Source organism: Rosa rugosa, chromosome 6 (genome assembly GCF_958449725.1).
Source record: "Rosa rugosa chromosome 6, drRosRugo1.1, whole genome shotgun sequence".
Taxonomy (NCBI): Eukaryota; Viridiplantae; Streptophyta; class Magnoliopsida; order Rosales; family Rosaceae; genus Rosa; species Rosa rugosa.
The window spans coordinates 16784511-16809954 of record NC_084825.1 but is presented as its reverse complement, the minus strand read 5'-3'; the positions used below and the strand labels follow the sequence as shown (position 1 = coordinate 16809954).

General features: G+C 35.7%; 1 long non-coding RNA gene across 1 annotated transcript; it reads left to right on the top strand.

Annotated features, from left to right (window-relative positions):
• Positions 1-18817: 18817 nt before the first annotated feature.
• LOC133713884 (uncharacterized) lies at positions 18818-23789 on the top strand. Its single transcript, XR_009848301.1, has 3 exons — positions 18818-18923; positions 19013-19064; positions 23441-23789. It is a non-coding gene; the product is annotated as an uncharacterized LOC133713884 (long non-coding RNA).
• Positions 23790-25444: the final 1655 nt, after the last annotated feature.

Genomic DNA, 25444 nt, shown 5'->3' with positions numbered 1-25444 from the left:
CAAGAATATTTAGGGAGATATTTTAGAGAATTTTGTGATTGGTTGGAACACATCATAGGGCTTATGTGGCAAGCAAGCATTGGAGGAAAATTATGGAGAATTAACAAGTAATTGCCGTGAGAATTTTGAGGAGTGCACGGCTTGGAGACTAAGTTTGCCGTGCTCCTATATATACTCCCCTCTTCTCAACGTCAAAGGTTTCCATTCTTTACGTTAGACACTTGAGAAAAAAATCAGAAAACTCTCTCTAGCCTAGCCGTGCTCCTCTCCATCCTCTAGGGCAACCACGAAGTGCAAGCAAGGCCAAGGAAGAAGAAGACAAGCCGTGAACACCATCCATCCTCCACCTTGAAGATTGCTTTCGAAATTCAAGAGACCACATCATCACTTCATTCATCTCACCTTCATCACGGTGTAATCCGATTCTCCTTGTAACTTTGCTTTGTATTTTTGTTGGTTGTGCCCTAGTTGACACACATGTTTGAACAAGTGTTGATTTCTGAAATTTTATGATTAATTGTTAATTTTCAGATTCATATATTGCGATTTATGGTTGCTTTTGTGTGAGTGTTTGATTAAATTTGCATGATAGAAATCTTTTGTATGATAATCTTGAATGGTTCGAAACATTTAGGGTTTTTATGTGAATGTTGCTACGAATTTGAGAACATGGATCAACTTTTTGGTTTTGTGTTCTTGAATCAATAAGTAGTAAAGGTTTTGTACAAAAACCGAATTTAATCAAAGAAGATTGCAATTAGGTGGACTTTTTCATACTAAGTTGCACATTTGAGTTGATAGCCTTTCTAGGTGCTTATGGCGTTAAACATGTATGATTGACTAGCTTTCTAGGGCTTGAATGCATGTTTGATAGGATTAGTCTATGTGCTTTCACTTAGATTAATTAGCATTGAAAGTAAAATATGGGGAATTGTTTGCTTTTAACGTTTCACATGATCAACTCCTCTTGCATGACTATGATGAACAATGATGAACTTGAATCAATTTTAATCATGAGTTTCGACTTTGATCCTTGTTCTCACATCCCATTGATGTTTTTATGTTTTTGCATTTTAATTATTTAGTTAACTTAGTATTTATTTTCGGAAAAAGAAAACCAAAAACAAAATCCCCCCTTATTTTCGTAAATAGTGTTTATAGTTGTAAATAATTTTTGTAAATTTTATACTTTGTTTTAATTTTAATTGTTTAATTGTTTGATAATGACAGGTGTACCCTCAATCCCCGGAATAGAACGATCCCTATTTACTTTATACTACTAATGACATTTCAGGTAAATTATACGCTTGCTTTGAGCGTATCATTGTTGAGTTGAGTTGAGTTGTTTTGTTCTGTATCGTTATGGAAGTTTGTTAAATTAAGGCTGTTCAATTGCAATGGGTATTTTTATTGGATTATATTTCTTTCTATTTTTTTTATTTTTATTTCTCAGACATTAGATAGTGGCTTCCTTGATTGGATGAATTTTTGTATGTCTTCCTTGATTTGATATGATTATACTTGAAGTGCTGGTGTGAAATTGGAATGTGTGCTGCTGCTATCTGTTTTTGTTTGATTTTTTTTTTTGTTGGTCTGTTGATTTTGAAGTTTTTGCTTGAGGTAACTTTTCTTTGCTGTTTTCTTTGTTCAGTGTTCTTAACAAGTTTGATTAGTCTTTTGGTGGTGAGTTTTTTTTTTCCCTCTTTTTTTGAAAGTGAGCTGTTGGAGCTTGGTTTTCTTAGAGAGGTTTTGAGTTTGGTTTCATAAATATCGTGCTCTGAACCATATTTAATAGTGGATTCTGAGTAAGTGGGGATCAATAAGATGTGATCTTCAAACAGCTAAAGCATTAAGAGTAATCTTAAATAGTATAAGTGAAAATTGGCTGTCAGCTTTATTTAAAACAACCGAGAGAACAATTTCTGTTTTATGGGAATTTGTGACTAAAGACAATGTTGGGAATTTCTGATGTTAGAACTAATTTTTTTTTGTTTTATCTCTAAATAACTTTTGATTTTCCATAATTTGCAGTCTTTGTAAAGTCTGAGGCATTCAAATAGAAAAGGGAAGAAGGGAAATCAGTTTCATCTCGAATTTCATAGGTGAGACTTCAATCTTTTATTCTGTGCCTTTTCTCATTTAAGTATATTTCTCGCTTTCAAATATGATCAAGTAGCTGGTCCTGTGTTTGGTTGATTGAGTATTCTGTTCCTTTTCTCATTTAAGTATATTTCTCGCTTTAAAATAGGACAAGTGGAAGTTATTTGTGACTTTCTGAGAATGTGATTTGAAATTCTTTCTGGGTGCTGTATTTGATGGGTGAAGGATTGGAATAGTTGATGATAAGAAATGAGGTTTTGAATCATTTTGTGATTGCTCTTGATGAGCCACGACATCCCTTTTTTTTTTTCCCGGCTCTCTCTTTGCTCTTCTTTTCCTTAATCAGCGCTCCTTGATATTGATCGTTGAAATTAAACTAAGTTGTTTTGTTTCTATGAATTTTTTTTTTATTCGTGTTCTTTCTGGGAATTATTGAAGAAGTAGGGATTTAGACCTTCTTGGCTTATTTCTGAGGATTGATGACTTTTTAGGGGCAGTTGCTGCAAGTAGTCCTAACTTTATTACTGGAATCCTCTGATAAGTGCTATGTTTTGTAGAAATCTGTAACTTCTGCAATTAAGTTACCTTCTCAGCTTGGTTCTTTTCTTTGTATTAACATTTGGTTGATGCTTCATCATGTGCACTTTTGTATACAGTTAACATACATGTCCCTTAGTAGTGTCATTGATGCCTTTTTGTTAATCTTCCGCAATATTCTTAATTTCAAAGCTTAATTCTATACATGAACTTCAGTAGTTCACTGTTGTTCCCTTCTATTGCATTATTCTTTTGCTGATATTGATATGAGTTACAGATTCATACTTAGTGTTTAACTTTCAAATGAATCTATAGGATATTTATAGTGAGTGAATGCTGTTCTGTTGGGTTTGTATTACCTGATAGGAGCATTTTAATGCGACGTTTTAGCTGCATTTCCTTACATTTCTTGCGTCATTTCCTTAGTAAAACTCTGTTTAGGAAAGTTTCCATTCTTTGATTGGGAAAGTTCCTATTTGTAGAAAGTTTCCATTTTTCTTAGTTTCTATTTTCCATTTTTAGAAAGTTTCTATTCTTGTAGTTTTCATTTCTCATTTCTGGCAAGTTTCTATTTTTCATTTTTAGTAACTTTCTATTTTTCATTTTTAGTAAGTTTCTATTTTTCAAATTAGGAAAGTTTCTATTTCTCAAACTAGTTTTTATTTTCAGGACTTCCGAGCTAAAAAGTGGAAATGAACGCACGAATGGAAGGAGGAGCCTGCGAACATCAAGACAAACAAATATGAGAGAAAACGGTCCACACATTTGAGCAGAAATGAAGAAACAAGCTTTCCTAGTGCAACCAGGAAACCCTGCGAAATGGAGGAGAGCTTACCAATGAAGTTTCCAACGCAACTATGAAAAGAAATGAAGAAAATGAAGTGTTTTGCGTTGGAAAAGAAGAAGGCTTGAAGATGAAGCAACGAAGCCCAAGAGCACTTTGAATTTTCGGCAAAATGGATCATGGCCCATCATGGCCCAAGAGATTAGGGTTTGTGACGCATGGAATAAACCCTAGGAGAGTTTTGCCGTCCAAAATGAAGAGAGAAACAAGGAGTTGGCGTCCAAAAATCAGAAATTAAAAGGAGAGATTCTAGGGAGATTTTCTAGGGTTATTTTTATGGAAATACATCAAGAGATAAACCCTAGAATATCTTTTGCCGTCCAAGCCAAGAGGAAAAGGAGGAATTGCCGTGATATTCATGAAGAAACCCTAGAGAATTCGGCAAAGAGAGATTCTAGGGGAGAGTTTTAAGGAAAGCCAAAGTGTGGAGACCAAGAAACGGCCAAAAAGGAGTCTAGGTTCGTTCCCTATATTCTCTAAGGAAGTTTGGCCGAAATTGAACTACAAAATCAGAATATATCTTTATATATTTCGGCCAAAATATTAGGGAATTAAAATGGAGTTTTGTGATTGGTTGAACCATGTCATAGGGCTTATTTGGCAAGCTATTATTGGAGGAAATTATGTGGCATTTTCAGATTAATTCCTTGGGATATTAAGAGGTTTACACGGCTAGGAGAGCAAGGAGGCGTCCACTATATATTCTCACACATTCTCAACGTCAAGCTCTTCCTCCTTTGTGTTTTACAACTTTAGAAAAATTCAGAAAAGCTCTCTAGCCTAGCCGTGCTCTTCTCCATCCTCTAAGGCAACCACGAAGTGCAAGCAAGGCCAAGGAAGAAGAAGACAAGCCGTGAACACCATCCATCCTCCACCTTGAAGATTGCTTTCGAAATTCAAGAGACCACATCACCTTTTCGTTCATCACCATCTCCATCTCTTGGTGTAATTCGATTCTTCCTTGTAACTTTGTTTGTATTTTCGTTGGTTATGCCTTAGTTGACACATATGTTTGAACAAGTATTGTTTTCTGAAATTTTATGATTAATTGTTAATTTTCAGATTCATACTTTGCGAATTATGGTTGCTTATGTGTGAGTGTTTGATTAAATTTGCATGATAGAAATCTTTTGTATGTTAATCTTAAAGGGTTTGAAACTTTTAGGGTTTTTATATAATTGGTGCTACGAATTTAAGAACATGAATCAACTTTTTGGTTTTGTGTTCTTGAATCAATAAGTAGTAAAGGTTTTGTACAAAAACCGAATTTAATCAAAGAAGATTGCAATTAGGTGGACTTTTTCATACTAAGCTGCACATTTGAATTGATAGCCTTTCTAGGTGCTTATTGCGTTAAACATGTATGATTGACTAGCTTTCTAGGGCTTGAATGCATGTTTGATAGGATTAGTCTATGTGCTTTCACTTAGATTAATTAGCGTTGAAAGTAAAATATGGGAAATTGTTTGCTTTGAACGTTTCACATGATCAATTCCTCTTGCATGACTATGATGAACAATGATGAACTTGAATTAATTTTAATCATATATTTCGATTTTGATCTTTGTTCTTGCATTCCATTTGTATTTTTATGTTTTAGCATTTTAATTGTTTTGTTAACTTAGTGATAGGAGCATTTTAATGCGACGTTTTAACTGCATTTCCTTACATTTCTTGCGTCATTTCCTTAGTAAAACTCTGTTTAGGAAAGTTTCCATTCTTTGATTGGGAAAGTTCCTATTTGTAGAAAGTTTCCATTTTTCTTAGTTTCTATTTTCCATTTTTAGGAAGTTTCTATTTTTGTAGTTTTCATTTTTCATTTCTGGCAAGTTTCTATTTTTCATTTTTAGTAACTTTCTATTTTTCATTTTTAGTAAGTTTCTATTTTTCATACTAGTTTCTATTTTCAAGACTTCCGAGCTAAAAAGTGGAAATGAACGCACGAATGGAAAGAGGAGCTTGCGAACATCAAGACGAACAAATATGAGAGAAAACGGGCCACACATTTGAGCAGAAATGAAGAAACAAGCTTTCCTAGTGCAACCAGGAAACCCTGCGAAATGGAGGAGAGCTTACCAATGAAGTTTCCAACGCAACTATGAAAAGAAATGAAAGAAATGAAGTGTTTTGCGTTGGAAAATAAGAAGGCTTGAAGATGAAGCAACGAAGCCCAAGAACTCTATGGATTTTCGGCAAATTGGACCAAGGCCCATCATAGCCCATGACATTAGGGTTTGTGACGCAAAACCCTAACCCTAGAGATGTTTTGCCGTGAAAACCAAAGAGAGAAACAAGGGAGATGGCGTGAAAATCAGAAATTAAAAGAAGATTACGCAAGAGATTTTCTAGGGTAATTTTAATGGAAAGATAAACCCTAGGAGACTCTTGCCGTCCAAGCCAAGAGGAAAAGGAGGAAGTTGCCGTGATATTCATGAAGAAACCCTAGAGAATTCGGCAAAAAGATATTCTAGGGAGAGTTTTATGGAAAGAAAAAGTGTGGACATCAAGAAAAGCACCAAAAGGCGTCTAGATTCATTCCTAGAAACCCTAAGTATATTTTGGCCGAAATTGCAAGAAGAAAATCAGAAAATAATCAAGGGAATTCGGCAAGAATATATTAGGGAATCTCCATGGAGTTATGTGATTGGTTGGATGACACACTAGGGCTTATTTGGCAATTTCTCATTGGTGGAAGCTATGTGGAATTATTAACTTAATTCCTTGGAAAATAAATCAGAAAATATGTGCTTGGGGACCAAGTTTGCCGTGCTCCTATATATACTCCTTTATTCACAACGTCAGGAGTTCCCACTTTTGCGTTTTACAACTTTAGAAAAAAATCAGAAAACTCTCTCTAGCTTAGCCGTGTTCTTCTCCATCCTCTAGGGCAACCACGAAGTTCAAGCAAGGCCAAGGAAGAAGAGGACAAGCCGTGCACATCATCCATCACCATCCTTGAAGATTGCTTTCGAAATTCAAGAGACCATTCATCCCATCTCCATCTCTTGGTGTAATCCGATTCTCCTTGTAACCTTTGCTTTGTAATTTTCGTTGGTTATGCCCTAGTTGACACATGTGTTTGAACAAGTTTCGAATTCTGAAATTCTATGATTAATTGTTAATTTTCAGATTCATGTTTTGCGATTTATGGTTGCTTATGTGTGAGTGTTTGATTAAATTTGCATGATAGATAACTTTTGTATTTTAATCTTATGTGGTTGCAAACACCTAGGGTTTTTATATAATTGGTGCTACGAATTTAAGAACATGAATCAACTTTTTGGTTTTGTGTTCTTGAATCAATAAGTAGTAAAGGTTTTGTACAAAAACCGAATTTAATCAAAGAAGATTGCAATTAGGTGGACTTTTTCATACTAAGTTGCACATTTGAATTGATAGCCTTTCTAGATGCTTAATGCGTTAGACATGTATGATTGACTAGCTTTCTAGGGCTTGAATGCATGTTTGATAGGATTAGTCTATGTGCTTTCACTTAGATTAATTAGCGTTGAAAGTAAAATATGGGAAATTGTTTGCTTTGAACGTTTCACATGATCAATTCCTCTTGCATGACTATGATGAACAATGATGAACTTGAATTAATTTTAATCATATGTTTCGATTTTGATCTTTGTTCTTGCATTCCATTTATAATTTTATGTTTTTTGCATTTTAATTGTTTTATTAACTTAGTTTTATTTTCAGAAAAACCAAAATCAAAAACCCCCTTTTAATTCGTAAATAATGTGCATATGTGTGAATATTATACTTTGTTTTGATTTTAATTGTTTTAATTGTTTGACAATGACAGGTGTACCCTCAATCCCCGGAATAGAACGATCCCTATTTATTCTATACTACTAATGACATTTCAGGGTTAAATTATGCGCTTGCTTTGAGCGCATCAATTTTTGGCGCCGTTGCCGGGGATTGAAAAATCATTTGTTATATTGTTAAATGTTTTGTTTATATTGTGACCGAAAAAAAAAAAAAAAAAAAAAAAAAAAAAAAAAAAAAACATAGTACTTGTTAATTATTTTGTAAGTCTCGAAAATTAGTTAATTAATTACTTAGGTTGTTATTTTTATTGTTGAACACGAGTTTAATTGTTAGTTGTAAATTAAAGAAGGAATAGGTGAAGTCGTGTTTATTAATATTGGCCTAAACCCCTTATTGGTACCTAGTTCAGGTCCCTTGAGGTTGAGGGCGACCTTTATTAACATTCATTGAACTGTCTAACACACTTAGGACCTTTTACATCCTAGTAAGAATATCCTATGTGAGATGGTGTCTAGGCTGGGGACAACGTTCATGACGGGTTCTGGATTCAGAAGTGCTACAAATGGGCGTAAACCTCAATGAGGGAGTAGCCTATGCCAAAATGGATCCTACCTCTTGTGTTCGCCCTCCCCTACCTGGCCATTTCAATAAGGTTGCCCAACGGATGTAGGAGGGACTTTGTGTCTAGACGATTATACTTGGGCCGCACGTCCACTTGATTTACCGCTTGGAATTAAATTCGATATCAATAGTATTTATAGCAAAAAGAAAATGTAAGAAATTGTTGTGGCACTTAAGGTATATTGGATTAAACATAATCTTGGAAGGGTAGCTGTTTCAGCCCCATTGCACAACGAGATTCCCTGTTCCCGTACCTAAGTGTTGAAAATAATTGTAAATAAAAAAAAAAAAAAAAAAAAAAAAATCGGAAAAAAAAAAAATAAAAAAAATAAATAATTGTGAATAGTGACGTTTTGTACATGTGTTTTGTGTGAAAGTTTTGTGTGTAATTTGTCTAATATACTTGTAAAGGAAAAGAAAGAAAAAGTAAAAAAAAAAAAAAAAATTGATTTATAAATGTTGTTAATTATTTGATTGTTATAAGTGTGTAAAATCGTATGAGTAGACAAGGGCCCTTTTGTTAATATTGGCCTTAACCCTTCATTGGTACCTTTCTAAGGTCTTATGAGGTTGAGGGCGGCCTTTATTAGCATTTGGAGAACAGTCTTACACATGAGTACTTTCCAAACTGAGTAAGGGGCATTACAGATGGTGTCTTAGGTTGAGACCCTGGGTGATGGGTTCAAATTGGATCTCAGAGATACTATAGACTGTGCGTAAACCACAATGTGGAAGTAGCCAATAGGGGCGTAAACCTCAATGAGGGAGTAGCCTCCGTAGTATCACCAAAATGAGTCCTCCCTCTCACTTACCTCTTAATCTGGCTATCTGGCCTTCTGAAACCACGGAAAGAGACTTATGTCTAGGCGACTATCCCTATATCGTAGCTCACCAATAGTAGTGGTTTCTATTGGGCTCGACTTACAACTTGGAATCAATTGAGTTATTAACTATGTTTATAAGTTCTAAAAAAAAAAAAATACTTGTACATACCCTTCACTTGTAAATTGGTTTGTTTCATACTTCTCTTACTTGTACAAACTTTGTAAGTCTCTTTTGTTGCCTTGTGAATAGTGACGTTTTCTTGTATATAATATTAACTTGTATTTCTTGTACTTTGCAATTTACTAACTTACTATGAGGCGTTTGTGGAGCATGAAGTGGAGGATGTACCCCTCCAAAACGCCCCACAACCAGAGGATTAAATGGAGGTACAAGTCTAGGCTGAAAGACTATAAACATTAAGCGCTGCTTGGGAGGCAACCCAATTCAGAAGTAGCTGTGGAGGAGTCATCAACGCAGATTTGCTTTCTCTTCCCCTTTTACTTCTCCATTTTCTCTTTATTTTAGTAGTTATTTTCGTAAATTTCATCCCTATATGCTTAAGTGTTTCATTGCATGCTTATTCTTGATTACATTGAGGACAATGCAATATTTAAGTGTGGGGGAAGGGATTTATATTTTGAGTCTTTTATTTTTGAGTCATATATTGGAAAATACAAAAAAAATCGAAAAATGTCAGAAAATAAAAAAAAAAATTTCGTTGTTTTTGTTTTGAGTCTTAGGATGCCCTTTCAACTGTCTAGGATGATTCTATATCTCTGAAATCATGACTAAAAGAGGATCACAAAAATTGAGATGACTTAAAATGGTATTCTTTGGTTAATTGAGATATATGAAAAATATGTGCCTTGTAGTGGATATGGATTTCGAAACTTTGGTACAGAATATGAGCATGTTAAGATGAGTTTTGATTTAATAAACCCATGTGAGATAATTGTGCCCATGTCCCTTTTCTTGGAGTGAAATGAAAAATATATTCTTAATTTCTTGGCGATGTTTTGATGATCTCATTATTCTTTCATCTTGATTGACTACTTGCCATAGATTAAGTTTGATGGACTAGAGAATGCTAGAATTCGCTCTTGTGCTTGTTGAGACGTTATATCAATATATGGCCCTGATTCTGGAAAGGATAGAGGCACCCTAGGAATTGCCACCATTGCCAAATGAACCTGTGTCCCTAATTGTGCCCGTCGTGGGACTCCCCTAGATAAACCCCTTTGAGCCTACGTTAAGCCTTTTCTTTCATCACCCTTAAAAATCTTTAACCTAAGCCTTAGTATAGCTATAACCCTACCCTTTGTCCTAAGGACTTAGTGGAGCTAAATTGAGACTTTACTTGAAGATTTTTGGCGTCAATATTGAAGAAAGAAGAGGTGAAAGTTCAAGTGTGGGGGTAATTTTGTCCATAAAGAAAAAAAATATGTGAAAGCCGTGAAAAATGAAAAAGAAAAAGAAAAATGTGTACGGCTAAAAAGAAAGGAAAGAAAGAAAAATATATGTTTATGGATTCTAGTCCCCCATACTTACTGATTTTGGAGTTTGCTTTAAATTGAAGGCCCACTACAGAAAAATTTGGCCTTTGTCCATTTCACTAGAGTCCAAGGGAAGTTTACAATGAAGATTGGGCCCAACATGAAGACATTTGGCCCTTTTATGTGACCTATAAGGGGAAGTGACGTTTTTGAAATGCCTTGGTGGATTTTTCGAGATCTCTACTTTCATATGAGCTCTACTAGGTTTTTAGGACACTTTGTTGATTTCCTTACCCTTCGTTTCTTTAAACCTTGAGCCATGGCCCCATTACAACCCTTGAGAAGACCTTCTTGATCCTTAAGATGGGACAGCCCTTGATGTGGAGATGAGTTGCAAGAGTTGAACCTATGGCTTGGGTCCATCTGTGCAAGTAGTTGATATCCTTCATGAGATCTTTAAAGAAAATTATACTTGTGCTTTTGTTTCTTGCATTATGTGATATACTTGCTATCTGTCACATATAATTGAGTGTATAAGCTTTTAAGCATTGCCATGATCTGAGAGAAGAAAGAGTGGATATACCTTGTGAGGAATTGAATCAAACTTGTTTGAAGCATGCTTAACAGAAACCATCACCATTGTTCCAACCAAGTCCTACTTGTATATGTGAATTATATGTTTTAATTAACTCTCGAATGCCTAAACATTGATTCTTGGTGAAATGCTAATGTTGGTGTTGTGAAAGTATGAGATTGCTGAGACAAATAGTTGAAGGGCAATAGAGTCTTTGTTTGTTTGAGTCTTTAATTTTCGTTGAGTCTTAGTGTGTATCTTTGTTTGATTTTGCTAAGGGACTAGCAAAAGCTAAGTGTGGGGGAATTTGATAGGAGCATTTTAATGCGACGTTTTAACTGCATTTCCTTACATTTCTTGCGTCATTTCCTTAGTAAAACTCTGTTTAGGAAAGTTTCCATTCTTTGATTGGGAAAGTTCCTATTTGTAGAAAGTTTCCATTTTTCTTAGTTTCTATTTTCCATTTTTAGGAAGTTTCTATTTTTGTAGTTTTCATTTTTCATTTCTGGCAAGTTTCTATTTTTCATTTTTAGTAACTTTCTATTTTTCATTTTTAGTAAGTTTCTATTTTTCATACTAGTTTCTATTTTCAAGACTTCCGAGCTAAAAAGTGGAAATGAACGCACGAATGGAAAGAGGAGCTTGCGAACATCAAGACGAACAAATATGAGAGAAAACGGGCCACACATTTGAGCAGAAATGAAGAAACAAGCTTTCCTAGTGCAACCAGGAAACCCTGCGAAATGGAGGAGAGCTTACCAATGAAGTTTCCAACGCAACTATGAAAAGAAATGAAAGAAATGAAGTGTTTTGCGTTGGAAAATAAGAAGGCTTGAAGATGAAGCAACGAAGCCCAAGAACTCTATGGATTTTCGGCAAATTGGACCAAGGCCCATCATAGCCCATGACATTAGGGTTTGTGACGCAAAACCCTAACCCTAGAGATGTTTTGCCGTGAAAACCAAAGAGAGAAACAAGGGAGATGGCGTGAAAATCAGAAATTAAAAGAAGATTACGCAAGAGATTTTCTAGGGTAATTTTAATGGAAAGATAAACCCTAGGAGACTCTTGCCGTCCAAGCCAAGAGGAAAAGGAGGAAGTTGCCGTGATATTCATGAAGAAACCCTAGAGAATTCGGCAAAAAGATATTCTAGGGAGAGTTTTATGGAAAGAAAAAGTGTGGACATCAAGAAAAGCACCAAAAGGCGTCTAGATTCATTCCTAGAAACCCTAAGTATATTTTGGCCGAAATTGCAAGAAGAAAATCAGAAAATAATCAAGGGAATTCGGCAAGAATATATTAGGGAATCTCCATGGAGTTATGTGATTGGTTGGATGACACACTAGGGCTTATTTGGCAATTTCTCATTGGTGGAAGCTATGTGGAATTATTAACTTAATTCCTTGGAAAATAAATCAGAAAATATGTGCTTGGGGACCAAGTTTGCCGTGCTCCTATATATACTCCTTTATTCACAACGTCAGGAGTTCCCACTTTTGCGTTTTACAACTTTAGAAAAAAATCAGAAAACTCTCTCTAGCTTAGCCGTGTTCTTCTCCATCCTCTAGGGCAACCACGAAGTTCAAGCAAGGCCAAGGAAGAAGAGGACAAGCCGTGCACATCATCCATCACCATCCTTGAAGATTGCTTTCGAAATTCAAGAGACCATTCATCCCATCTCCATCTCTTGGTGTAATCCGATTCTCCTTGTAACCTTTGCTTTGTAATTTTCGTTGGTTATGCCCTAGTTGACACATGTGTTTGAACAAGTTTCGAATTCTGAAATTCTATGATTAATTGTTAATTTTCAGATTCATGTTTTGCGATTTATGGTTGCTTATGTGTGAGTGTTTGATTAAATTTGCATGATAGATAACTTTTGTATTTTAATCTTATGTGGTTGCAAACACCTAGGGTTTTTATATAATTGGTGCTACGAATTTAAGAACATGAATCAACTTTTTGGTTTTGTGTTCTTGAATCAATAAGTAGTAAAGGTTTTGTACAAAAACCGAATTTAATCAAAGAAGATTGCAATTAGGTGGACTTTTTCATACTAAGTTGCACATTTGAATTGATAGCCTTTCTAGATGCTTAATGCGTTAGACATGTATGATTGACTAGCTTTCTAGGGCTTGAATGCATGTTTGATAGGATTAGTCTATGTGCTTTCACTTAGATTAATTAGCGTTGAAAGTAAAATATGGGAAATTGTTTGCTTTGAACGTTTCACATGATCAATTCCTCTTGCATGACTATGATGAACAATGATGAACTTGAATTAATTTTAATCATATGTTTCGATTTTGATCTTTGTTCTTGCATTCCATTTATAATTTTATGTTTTTTGCATTTTAATTGTTTTATTAACTTAGTTTTATTTTCAGAAAAACCAAAATCAAAAACCCCCTTTTAATTCGTAAATAATGTGCATATGTGTGAATATTATACTTTGTTTTGATTTTAATTGTTTTAATTGTTTGACAATGACAGGTGTACCCTCAATCCCCGGAATAGAACGATCCCTATTTATTCTATACTACTAATGACATTTCAGGGTTAAATTATGCGCTTGCTTTGAGCGCATCACTTAGTTTAATTTTCGAAGAAAACCAAAATCAAAAATACCCCCCTTTTTCGTAAATAATTGTTTATACTTGTGAATATCTTTGTGAATATTATACTTTGTTTTAATTTTAATTGTTTAATTGTTTGACAATGACAGGTGTACCCTCAATCCCCGGAATAGAACGATCCCTATTTGCTTATACTACTAACGATCTTTTCAGGGTTAAATTATGCGCTTGCTTTGAGCGTATCATTACCTAAACAGTGAAGTGATGCATAATAAAGGATTTGATATCACTTAACTGTATCCTTTATTATGTATCACTTCACTATTGGTTTCCAGTTTCCAATTGGTTTCCTCCTCTTAGTAAATTTCTGGATATTGAGTGTGAATTTTCCTTGCTCTCGATTTTTGTTTGCAGATTTTGAAGATATTTTATAAGCAGTGTGTTCCTGGTCAGTGCTCACTGTTTCAGACTCCTTTTCTAAATTTTATTCCCTGCTGAATTACTATTTGTTGCTGCACCACTTTTTGTATAGATAGAACTGCAGCAAGCAATGTTTTTGGAGAGACTCCATGACCAACTTTTGATAGGCTAACTAGAACAACCTTTTGTATACATACACCTGGAACAACTAGAACAGCTATTTTTTGGAAAATGTTCCAGCAGTTGACCTTAAACTAAGATAGCCTATTTTTTGAAAACTACTATAATGGAAAATGTTGCCAGTAGAAACTTTGATAACATCTCAAAGCTAGGGCATGATTTAATTCATCTTTTGTTTTAGATGATCTGCAGTGATGATATTGTACTATTTTGTCATATTGTACATCCTTGATTTATAATGTAGCAATGGTCTCAAGACAATTGAAAACAATTTTGTCGTCCTTTAAGTTTAGTTCTATTACATCTAATTCATTGATAACGGTACATCCCACAGCAAAGCGCGGGGAAGTTTTCTAGTACATACATACATCTAAAGCCGAAACACTATTCCTTGGCACTGTTAATTCAACTGTTCATTTAACAGTGAAATGACGTTTTTGCCCTTCTATTGGATTGGAAGATGTTCTTTTCCCGATCTAGGGTTCTGAGGTCGTCCATTTGTTTTGGTGAAAGGAAAAAAAGAGTGATCGATAGACAGAGAGAGACTGAGAGGAAAAAAAGAGTGATCGATCTAGATTTAGAAACTGTGAAAGGAGAGATAATTTAGAAAGAAGGAGAACTGGGATCTGATTCTGGTTTTGTTTTGGGTTGCTTGGAAGGGTTTGACTTACCCACATCGGTTGATAGTCGGTAATTTAGAAAGAAGGAGAAGAGGGATTTGAAGCCGGTTTTGCCCTTCGTTGTCGGTGAATTAGGGCCTGTCGCTGTTAATTTGGATCAGAGGGTCGGTTTTGAAGAGAAAGAGAGAGAAAAGTTGTCGTTCAGAGACTTCAGACCCAAAAAAAAAAAAAACGAAAGAAAGGTTTGTGGTGTTTGAAGAGAAAGAGAGAGATGATGATTTGGTTTCAACAGTACCGAATTTGTGGCTTTAGCGAGTTTGACAAGAGTTTGTGTGTAAGTTTTCTACTTTTGCTGCTATTGCTTTTGTCAGTTTTTGTGTGATTCGGTTTTTGAGTGGGTCTTTTGTTGTTGGTGGTTTTGAATTGGTATAGGTTTCTGTGTTTTGGGGGGTTTTTGTTTGTCTGCGGGTCTGGGTTGTTGATTATTGATTGGAGAGGTTTCAAGTTATGATTTTACTGTATGTTATATCGATGGGGAAGTTATTAGAATCTCTTAGATGTTGTGGCTTAACATGTTGCGAAGGAAGATAGAGTTATTAGAATCACAAGCATACCAGAGAATCATTTCTTATGATTACAATTCCTAATTAGTAGCCTTTCATTCATAACATCAAAATAAACCCAAGTAAACATACACAAATGTGGGGATCAATAAGATGTGATCTTCAAACAATGGTAATCTTAAGTAGTATAAGTGAAAATTGGCTGTCAGATCAATTAGCTTCCCATCAAAACTCAGCTTGGTTAGCTAAACAGTTCGTATGTAATCATTCACTGGTTCTGTCTTTACACAGATCAATTAGATATTATGTTTTTAACAAGTGTCGTTGTCCACATATCAGCCATATTGTTTAGCCGTTGTATTCTTTATTATGAGAACCCAGATCATATCCCCTTTTCCAGATCATATCCTCGAAACTTGATTACAAAAAATTGAAGATCGGTAAGGCTCGGAATTCGAGAGAATTGACGGGGAATTCAGTGAGAGAGAGAGAGAGAGTGAACGAACCAGATGTCCTGGATTGAAGAGGACTGATTGAGGGATACGTACTATCCTGCTTTCTGCTTCTTACTGTCGGAGAAAAAACAGAGTCCTGGAATGAGATTAGAAGCAGTAGGTCACATCATGAAACTCCACCTAGTTTGATACATGGAAGATTCGATTCAATTCAATTTTGAAGAACCTAACAATTAATTGCCAAAAAAATGAAATAGTTTACCTTAGAATCGGGAGCTGGAAGATGGCTAGGAGTCTAATTTAGCAGGCTTTAGAAGAACGAAAACATGCAAAATACCCTGCTCCTATCCTTTCTAATTTAGCAGGCTTTAGAAGAATAAAAACATGCAAAATACCCTGCTCCTATCCGTTATATATATACATACATACATACTCGATGGGGGCTTGCAAGAGGGAGGCCGGAGGCGTCCCAGACCGTTCTGGGCACCGTTCGAGGTCGGAGGAGGTCGGGCTTGCTGGTTTCTGGGCAGCCACCTCACCTGCAACTGCAGGTTCTGTGCAGCACCGCATAACCAGTCGCCGGCGACTCCACCCAACCGCAGACCCCTCCGCACAACCCCTTGCCTCCCTCCGGCAAGTTGCGCCGCGCCGTCCCCGCTCGATCGAGGCCGGAGCAGCGACGTCCGCACTTTTTTTGGGTTGCGGACATCCGCTCTCGAACGGCTCCGTATATATATATACTTTGTTTTTTCTCATCCTTGCAATAAGAAGGTCACATGTTTAGTTTGAATTCCCATTTATTAGACACACACGCGCATGTATACGTATGTAATAATATAAGGATAAATATTCATTGTTAATGAAGTGGACATAGAGCATGTACAGAGAGAGGGTCATGACTATAAATTGACAGATTACTCTTCTCACAGGCTTCAGTTGCTGAGATCTGGTGCCTTAAAGCTCGCCACTGAAACATTTTTACGGTTCTTCGGCCTACTATGGGCACCTGTAGAGATTAGTACATCAGACTGCGATCCCAAACTGCCTGTTATACCATACATCAGTATACTCGAGGTTTCTTCTGAAGACTTGAATATAGTGTGAAATCCCTTACACTTTTCTTAGTTATTTCCTTTAAAAAGTCAGTTTTAACTTTGTTTTCTTTTTAGGTAGTTCGTGGAGTGATTCAAGAGAAATAAGAGCTTAAAGGGAGCAAAGAAGCCATGGATAATGAAGTACTGATGTAGAGGACTAAGTTTGATTAACCATTTGGCCAGAAATTACAAGGGAAGTCCACGGAAATCGTTGCTGCAAAGCAGAAAACTGCAGTTTCAGAATCAGCTTTCTGGGAACGGTTTTGAGGAGCAATTCTTGCATTCTTCCAGATGCACCTTTGCAGAAAGGGCCAGCGAACCTTGAATACATGATGTTATACCTCAACAAGAGCCAAAGAACTGGTCAGAAGCGTCAACGAGGCACCAGGAAATCAAATGCAAAGTAGGCTTCCCGATAAGGCAGAAACTGTCAGCTTTTCACGAAGCTTTTTGGGAGATCTTTTCCGGCGATTTTCTTGGAGTTTTTCCAGAAGGTTATTGATCATTCTAGATTATATGATGTCATAGAACACGTGGGAGTCAAGAACCATCCAGAAACTTGTCAAGATGAAGTCGTTCCTTGTCCAAGAAGGAAGCTTCAGAGTCAGAAATTGAATCCTAGTCAAAACAGGACGGTTTTGCAGAATTCTTCTTTGGACGGATTTCCAGGGCATTTTTGGAAGGTCATTGCTGCTGCAAATATGAAGGAGAGTCCTAGAATGATTCATCAAGAATTTGGGAAGATTATTAAGCCTTGAAAATCATTTAATTGTGCACCAATCAGAGTAATCCTCAAGCAACTAGGGGAGGCTTTCAAAGCAGAATTGGAAAAGGAAACTTGGGTTGTGTATTCCACATATATAGAGGCTCTGAACACGTTGAAAATAACCATCCTACAGCGCCATCTTCTGCTCCCAAACCCTAGCACACAAGTCTCAAAAATTCCCAAGTCTTCAAGAAGAAAAACCGTGCAATCCATCTTCCATCCTCCACCAAGCTTCTGCCGTGACTTATCTTGAAGGAGTACTTGCATCTAAGGCTGCCTAAAAGTGAATTCGTGGCTCTCATACTCTCCCTTTTACGGTTTTTATCATCTTGTAATCTAATACTCATGCTTTTATTTGTTGAATTTAAGACGATGTGTGGCTAGTTAATTTTTGTTAGGGGCAAGGTTTGAAGCCCCAATTATGTAGAACATATGTTTGTTTAAATTTAGTTTCTTGATCTTTGGTGTGGATTGGTTGTTTATCTCTGATTGATTGAAAACTTTTGCATGTGTATGTTTTATGGTCGCGAACATAGGATTTATGCATGTAATTGGAGCTAGGTTTAGAAAATAATTCACCTAATCGTCTTGTTTTCTAATCCACAAGTATGCAAGGCTTTGGACAAAAGCTGATGTTTTAAACAACTAGAAGAGCATGCTAGGTAGGCGTTCCACACTAGACTGCAACTCTATAATCAATCGTTTCCATGAGATCTTAATGCTTCAAATATGTTGACACTATATGTGTTGTTGATAGGATAGCGTTCTATACCTTGATTGCATGTTTGATAGGCTTAGCTATTGTGCGTTCACGTAGACTAAGTATTTAGGGAAACATTAATAAGGGACATGATCTGCTCCGACTTGTTTCTTGGTTGATTTCTGTTCACACCTTAGTAATTGAAACTAGGTTAACTTAACATTGTTCGAAAGTAATTGGTGGTGGATTTCCAAGTCTCTAACATATTCTCCATCTTATTTTCTAAAAACCTAAAATCAAAATTGTTTTTCTTTTATATTATCTTTTATTTTCGTTAAAAACCAAAAACCCCAAAATATTGTTCTTGTTTAGGATTGCAGAGCCCCTTTCTATCCCCTTCTGTTTCCTGCCATATTTTTCTCTCTTTTCTAGTATTTGACGTTTTTGTTTTGTTTAGTTTCAGATTTTATTTGTTTGATTTTTGTTTTAGTTAGTTTAAATTAGTTTGTTTTTATTTTGTGTGAATAATTTGTTACCCTCAATCCCCGGCTTGAACGATCCCTGCTTACTCTATATTGCTAACGACTACATCTTGCAGGGTTAAGTTGAGCGCCTATTTTGGGCGTATCAAGACTTAACCAAGAGTGATAGGGGATGGCTGGTTCCACTCCTAAAAATACCATTAGATGTCATCATTGTGCCGGTCCTCTTTCTAAGGAGATGGAAACTAGTGCATGGACAGTCCCACCTCTTATCAGGGATAGCTTCTCTATGGTATTTTTTCTTCTTTTACCAACCGCTTACATGTCTTTAGAAGTTTTTTTGTTATACTGAAATGTGGACTACTGATTATCTTGGTGCAGATTGGCTCTGCTGTTGGTGGTACAGTAAGTGCTTTTTATGGATTCAATTATGGTAATCTATTTTATATTTGCTTCTCTTGCTTTCTCTATGTAGCTTGTGCATGGTTATGTTTTCTTATTTGAAAATGTCATTTAATTTTCTTTCACGCCATGAAATTTTTATAAGCTTTTTGCAATGGTAGAAGCTGTGGGATATAAATTTCTTTTTTTTACCTTTCTTTAATTTTCAGTATCAATAGGTTTTGTTGGAAAAGAGTTCATGTCAACTCCAACTAATTGGACAGAGCATTGGCACACTAATGGTATTATTTTGTAATAAAAAGAAGAGTGATATTACACATTAGGTTTGCCTTGTTGTCTCATTGTGTAAGCTTAGTCAACTGTGTAAGCTTAGTTAACAATTCCCAGGCTACCTACCTATTAAACTTGAAAACAATCTTCCATCTAATTAGGTGCAATATTCCTCTTCAAATTTGTTGCTTCGTGCCACGCATCTTGGAATCTTAACAAAGAAAGATAATAAGTCGGGTCACTGAAAAGTAGCTTATCCTAGTTTACTGCCCAATGGCTATAGGCCATCATGTACCCACTAATGAACATTTATCTTCATATGTTTTACCTGAGTCAACAGAAAAAATTCGAAATTGGATAAAGATTGATCCAACTAAGATCATTCCCTGCCAAAAAGAAAACAGTGGATATGTTATTAATTAGGTAAGGGAACCGAGGCCCTATGTGCGGTATGTTAATAGGATGCTTGTTTTTATATTTGTTTGACTGTGGAAGGAGTTAAGGTCCCATGATTGGTATGACAGTGGAGCAATGAAGAATATTATTTTTGCAGGTTGCTTGTTTGAAAAATGTATGAAACTTTGTGGATTTTGTAGAATGACTTGAGCATAAGTTAGAACATCATTAAAATCTGACTACTCAGGGATTACTCCTAAGTATGGCTTCAACAACAAGTTGTAAAAGCCACCCCAAGTGTGAGCTTGTCAAATCAACGACGATGAGTGCACTATTGGTATTGGCCAATAATGTACATTTGGACTACTGTCTGATAGTGATGGTATTGAACTTCTAAGACGCAATGGTGGGCGATATGAGACTTTTAAGGATAGATGATGTTATGATGTCTAACATTTGGAGTTGTATTAGCTGGGGGAGGAGTGGGGGTGGTGTAGTAATTAGGCTTCAGTATTAGGAAGGTAAATGGCTAGTAAAACTGCCAGTTTCAACTTATCATTGCTGCTCGCCATTGCCTAGGATATCTGGGATTTCTACAGACTTGGGATATTTGATGAATCCATATGTGGTGCACAACCTTACTGTCGGTTAGAAGGGTTCTCATAAATTCAACAACATAAAGAAATTTTGTTGAGGTTGCTATATTCGGGAAGGGTGAAACGTGATACTACATGGATTAGAAACCATGTTAGTCAAGCGTGTATTTCAAGTCTTTTAATCTTAGAAATTGATATTAAATCGAAGGGGGAATGACCCCAAATTCTGGCGACCAGGTTTTAGCCACTGCTTGTTTAGGACAATGAAAATTAAGGGGTGTTAGGATTCACGTATTAGGAAAAGGGTTTATGACATAGAACTAGAGTCTAGAATTTTGAGGACAACTTTTCATAAGGAGGTGAAATACAATCTTCCCATTACTCTTATTTTATAGAAACTATTTCTAGACATTTTCTGTTTAAGTATCGGTCAATCATCATTAGAGAAAGTGAACCAGACAAAAGCTTAAGAATACAAATAGGGTTAAACTTACTCCGCCCACAGAATTCTCCACTCTGCACCAGCTCAGTTTTAGGGTTTGCGAACAGGAACTCTCTTATATTCATTAGGTGTAAAGTAAAACTGAAGAAGAGCAGTTGCATACAATGTTTTTGCACCCAGTGACACGCTAAAAGCAAGCGCATAATTTAACCCTGAAAATATCGTTAGTAGTATAAGCAAATAGGGATCGTTCTATTCCGGGGATTGAGGGTACACCTGTCATTGTCAAACAATTAAACAATTAAAATTAAAACAAAGTATAATATTTACAAAGATATAACAAAATATATACATATTTACGAAAAGGGGGGATTTTTGGTTTTGATTTTCGAAAATAAAACTAAATAAGTAAAACAAATAAAATGCAAAAACATAAAGATAATGATAGAATGAGAGAACAAAGATCAAAACCGAAACCATGATTAAAATCGATTCAAACCCTAATATTGTTCATCTAAGTCATGAGAAAGGAGTTGATCATGTGAAACGTTCGAAAGCAAACAATTTCCCATATTTTACTTTTCAATGCTAATTAACCTAAGTGAAAGCACCTAGATTAATCCTATCAAACATGTAATCAAGCCCTAGAAAGCTAGTCAATCATGACACGTTTAACGCATTAGACATAGAGAAAGGCTATCAACTCAAGTGTACAACTTAGTATGGAAAAGTCCACCTAATTGCAATCCTCGTTAATTAAATTTGATCTTTGTCCAAAACCTTTACTACTTTTGATTCAAGTCACACAAAGCAAAAAGTTGATTTATGTTCTTAAACCTAGCACCAATTACATGCAAATCCTATAAGTGTCGACCCAAATAAGATAAACATATAAAAGTTTTCTGTAAAGCAAATTTAATTAAACAAACTCACATAAGCAACTCTCGAATTACAATATATGAATCTGAAAATTCTCAATTAATCATAAAATTCCAGAAATTAACAATTGTTCAAACATATATGTCAACTAGAAACAATTCCAACGAAATCAAACAAGGTTACAAAGAAAGAGGTTGAATTACACCGTGAGATGGAGATGGGGATGAAAGATAAAACGTATGGAGTCTTGAATCTCGAAAGCAAGCTTCAAGGTGGAGAATGGATGATGATGCTCACGGCTTGGTTCTTCTTCTTCATCTTCGGCCTTGCTTGAACTTCGTGGCTTGCTCTAGAGGATGGAGAGAGCTTTCGCGTATATAGTAAATTTCTGAATTATGGGGGTGTGTAAAACGTCTAGCATAGGGGGAGTATATATAGGGGACGTTGGCCTTGGTCTCCAAGTCTTCATGAATCTTCTATTATTTTCCAAGGAATTATCAGAAAATGCCACATAACTTCAACCAATCACAAATTGCCATGTAAGCCCTGGTGTGTCATCCAACCAATCATAAGCCTTCAAAATAAGTCCCAAATATATTATTGCCGAATATCCATGAATTAATTCTGATTTTCTTCTTTATTTTCGGCCAAAATTCCTTTAGGAATTGTAGGAATGAATCTGGACTTGTTTTTGAACCTTTTATTCCTTAAATCTCTCCATGGACTTCCTTTAATGTCTCCCCTTGATTTTCTCTTGATTTTCATGACAAAATACAGATTTTATTCCTCATTTTCGTCCAAAATATATTGAGGGGATTTAAGAACAAATCTGGACTTGTTTTGAGCTTTTTCTTGTTGCACAATCCCTTGAAACTCTCCCTAGAATATCTCCAACGTTTTTCCTTGATTTCTTCTTGATTTTTCACATTATCTTCATGATTTCCCACGGCAAAATCAGATTTAATTCCTCCAAAAATATCTCCATTACGTCACAAACCCTAATTTCCATGGGCCTTTATCCATTTTGCCGAAAATCCAACTTCTCTTGAGAGTTCTTGGGCCTTTATGCGTCACCTTCAAGCCATGTCATCTTCTAATGTCTTCAAGAAGCTTCTCAACATCATGACACTTCAATATTTTCGATCACACTTCTTGGACAGCCTAAGGAGTCATTTCCTTTCCTGGACAGGATTTCCTGGTTGAAACAGGAAAACTTCTTTTCTTCATTTCTGCTCATTTGTGCATCCCTTTGTATCTCATCTTGTTTCCCACCAACGTTCTCTAGCTCCTCTTTCCATTTATGAGCTCATTTCAGCTCATTTATTCCAAGTACCTGAAAATAGAAACTGTTAATGAAAAATAGAAACTTTCCTAAAATGAAAAACAGAAACTTTCCTAAACTAAAAAGGGAAACTTTCTAAAAATGAAAAATAGAAACTACAAAATGGAAACTTTCTACAATTAGGAACTTTCCCAATCAAAGGATGGAAACTTTCCTAAACAGAGTTTTATTAAGGAAATAACGCAGGAAATGTAGGGAAATAACAGTTAAAACGTCGCATTAAAATGTTCCTATCACCCAGCTAGCTGAAAAGTTAATTGCATATGTGTCTCTTATCACCTTTCTACATTTCCATCTATTGCACTCATCCTAAGATACATCATACATATATGTCTCCTTGTGTGCATGCACGCACGCTAACCTTTGGTATTTTATCTTTCATGAGCTAGATAGTGCGATCTTTGTTCTCAGGTGTTGGTAGTGAGATTTATGAGAAATACTAATAACTCATCTTATCTTTATAATTTTGTTTTTGGGTGCAGTGATGCCTATTGTTCAGAGACGGGTAAAAGGACCTATGTGGTTACATTTTTTCATTGTTGTAAGTTTTGCATTACGTTTACTATTGTAGGAATGTCCTTTACATATGAAAATGTTCTTTAAAAAAAATATCAAAATGGGAAATTGTAACTTTAGATTATGTTATCCAGTTAATCTTATATCTATTGAACATGTAAATTTGTAAATTTGAATGTCAAGGAGAAACATATGACATGTCTGGTTTAAGCTTAGAACTATACATTGAGGATTGAAGTTAGTCAAGTATTGAACAAAAAAATAATAATGTAACTTGAAGGTACTGAAGTTTATAGGTTGTTATATCTGGTACAAACCCGTTGTTGAGGGAAAATCGCACACAGCGAGCGTAAATGTCACCCAACATAATTTCACTCGTATTCATTTAGTGAATAGAGTTTTTATTATTTCGGGTTCGACCCATTCAAGACAGAATGTGTCTCTTAATTACGATCCCTTGTTACAGGGAAATACCCTTTGATTCCATTTATGAAGAAACCAATTGATGGGATGTGTGTTTGTTTGTTTTTGCGGCTGCACCCGGATATTTGAATGGGTTGCCTACGTACCCTTGGAGAGGGATCAAGCCACTCGTAGTTCAAGAGTTCCAATGAGTGAATGACTCATTGGAGGGCTTTGATTTTGGAATGAGAGTAGTGTTTGGGACGAATTTGGTTTAAGTGGACCAGGGATTCGATTTTTGTGTTTAGGACGCGGTTGCATCTAGATAGATTTGGTTCTAGATTGCCTACATACCCTTTGCGGGATCAAACCACATGTAGTTCCGGCATTTGAGATTTAAATGGGTAGATGACCCATTTATTTTGGATTTGTGTTTGGGAGATTTGTGATACGCTAAAAGCAAGCGCATAATTTAACCCTGAAATATCGTTAGTAGTATAAGTAAGTAGGGATCGTTCTATTCCGGGGATTGAGGGTACACCTGTCATTGTCAAACAATTAAACAATTAAAATCAAAACAAAGTATAATATTCACACATATGCACATTATTTGCGAATTAAAAGGGGGTTTTTGATTTTGGTTTTTCTGAAAATAAAACTAAGTTAATAAAACAATTAAAATGCAAAAACATAAAATTATAAATGGAATGCAAGAACAAAGATCAAAATCGAAACATATGATTAAAATTAATTCAAGTTCATCATTGTTCATCATAGTCATGCAAGAGGAATTGATCATGTGAAACGTTCAAAGCAAACAATTTCCCATATTTTACTTTCAACGCTAATTAATCTAAGCGAAAGCACATAGACTAATCCTATCAAACATGCATTCAAGCCCTAGAAAGCTAGTCAATCATACATGTCTAACGCATTAAGCATCTAGAAAGGCTATCAATTCAAATGTGCAACTTAGTATGAAAAAGTCCACCTAATTGCAATCTTCTTTGATTAAATTCGGTTTTTGTACAAAACCTTTACTACTTATTGATTCAAGAACACAAAACCAAAAAGTTGATTCATGTTCTTAAATTCGTAGCACCAATTATATAAAAACCCTAGGTGTTTGCAACCACATAAGATTAAAATACAAAAGTTATCTATCATGCAAATTTAATCAAACACTCACACATAAGCAACCATAAATCGCAAAACATGAATCTGAAAATTAACAATTAATCATAGAATTTCAGAATTCGAAACTTGTTCAAACACATGTGTCAACTAGGGCATAACCAACGAAAATTACAAAGCAAAGGTTACAAGGAGAATCGGATTACACCGTGATGAAGATGGGATGAATGGTCTCTTGAATTTCGAAAGCAATCTTCAAGGATGGTGATGGATGATGTGCACGGCTTGTCCTCTTCTTCCTTGGCCTTGCTTGAACTTCGTGGTTGCCCTAGAGGATGGAGAAGAACACGGCTAAGCTAGAGAGAGTTTTCTGATTTTTTTTCTAAAGTTGTAAAACGCCAAAGTGGGAACCCTTGACGTTGAGAGAAGAGAGG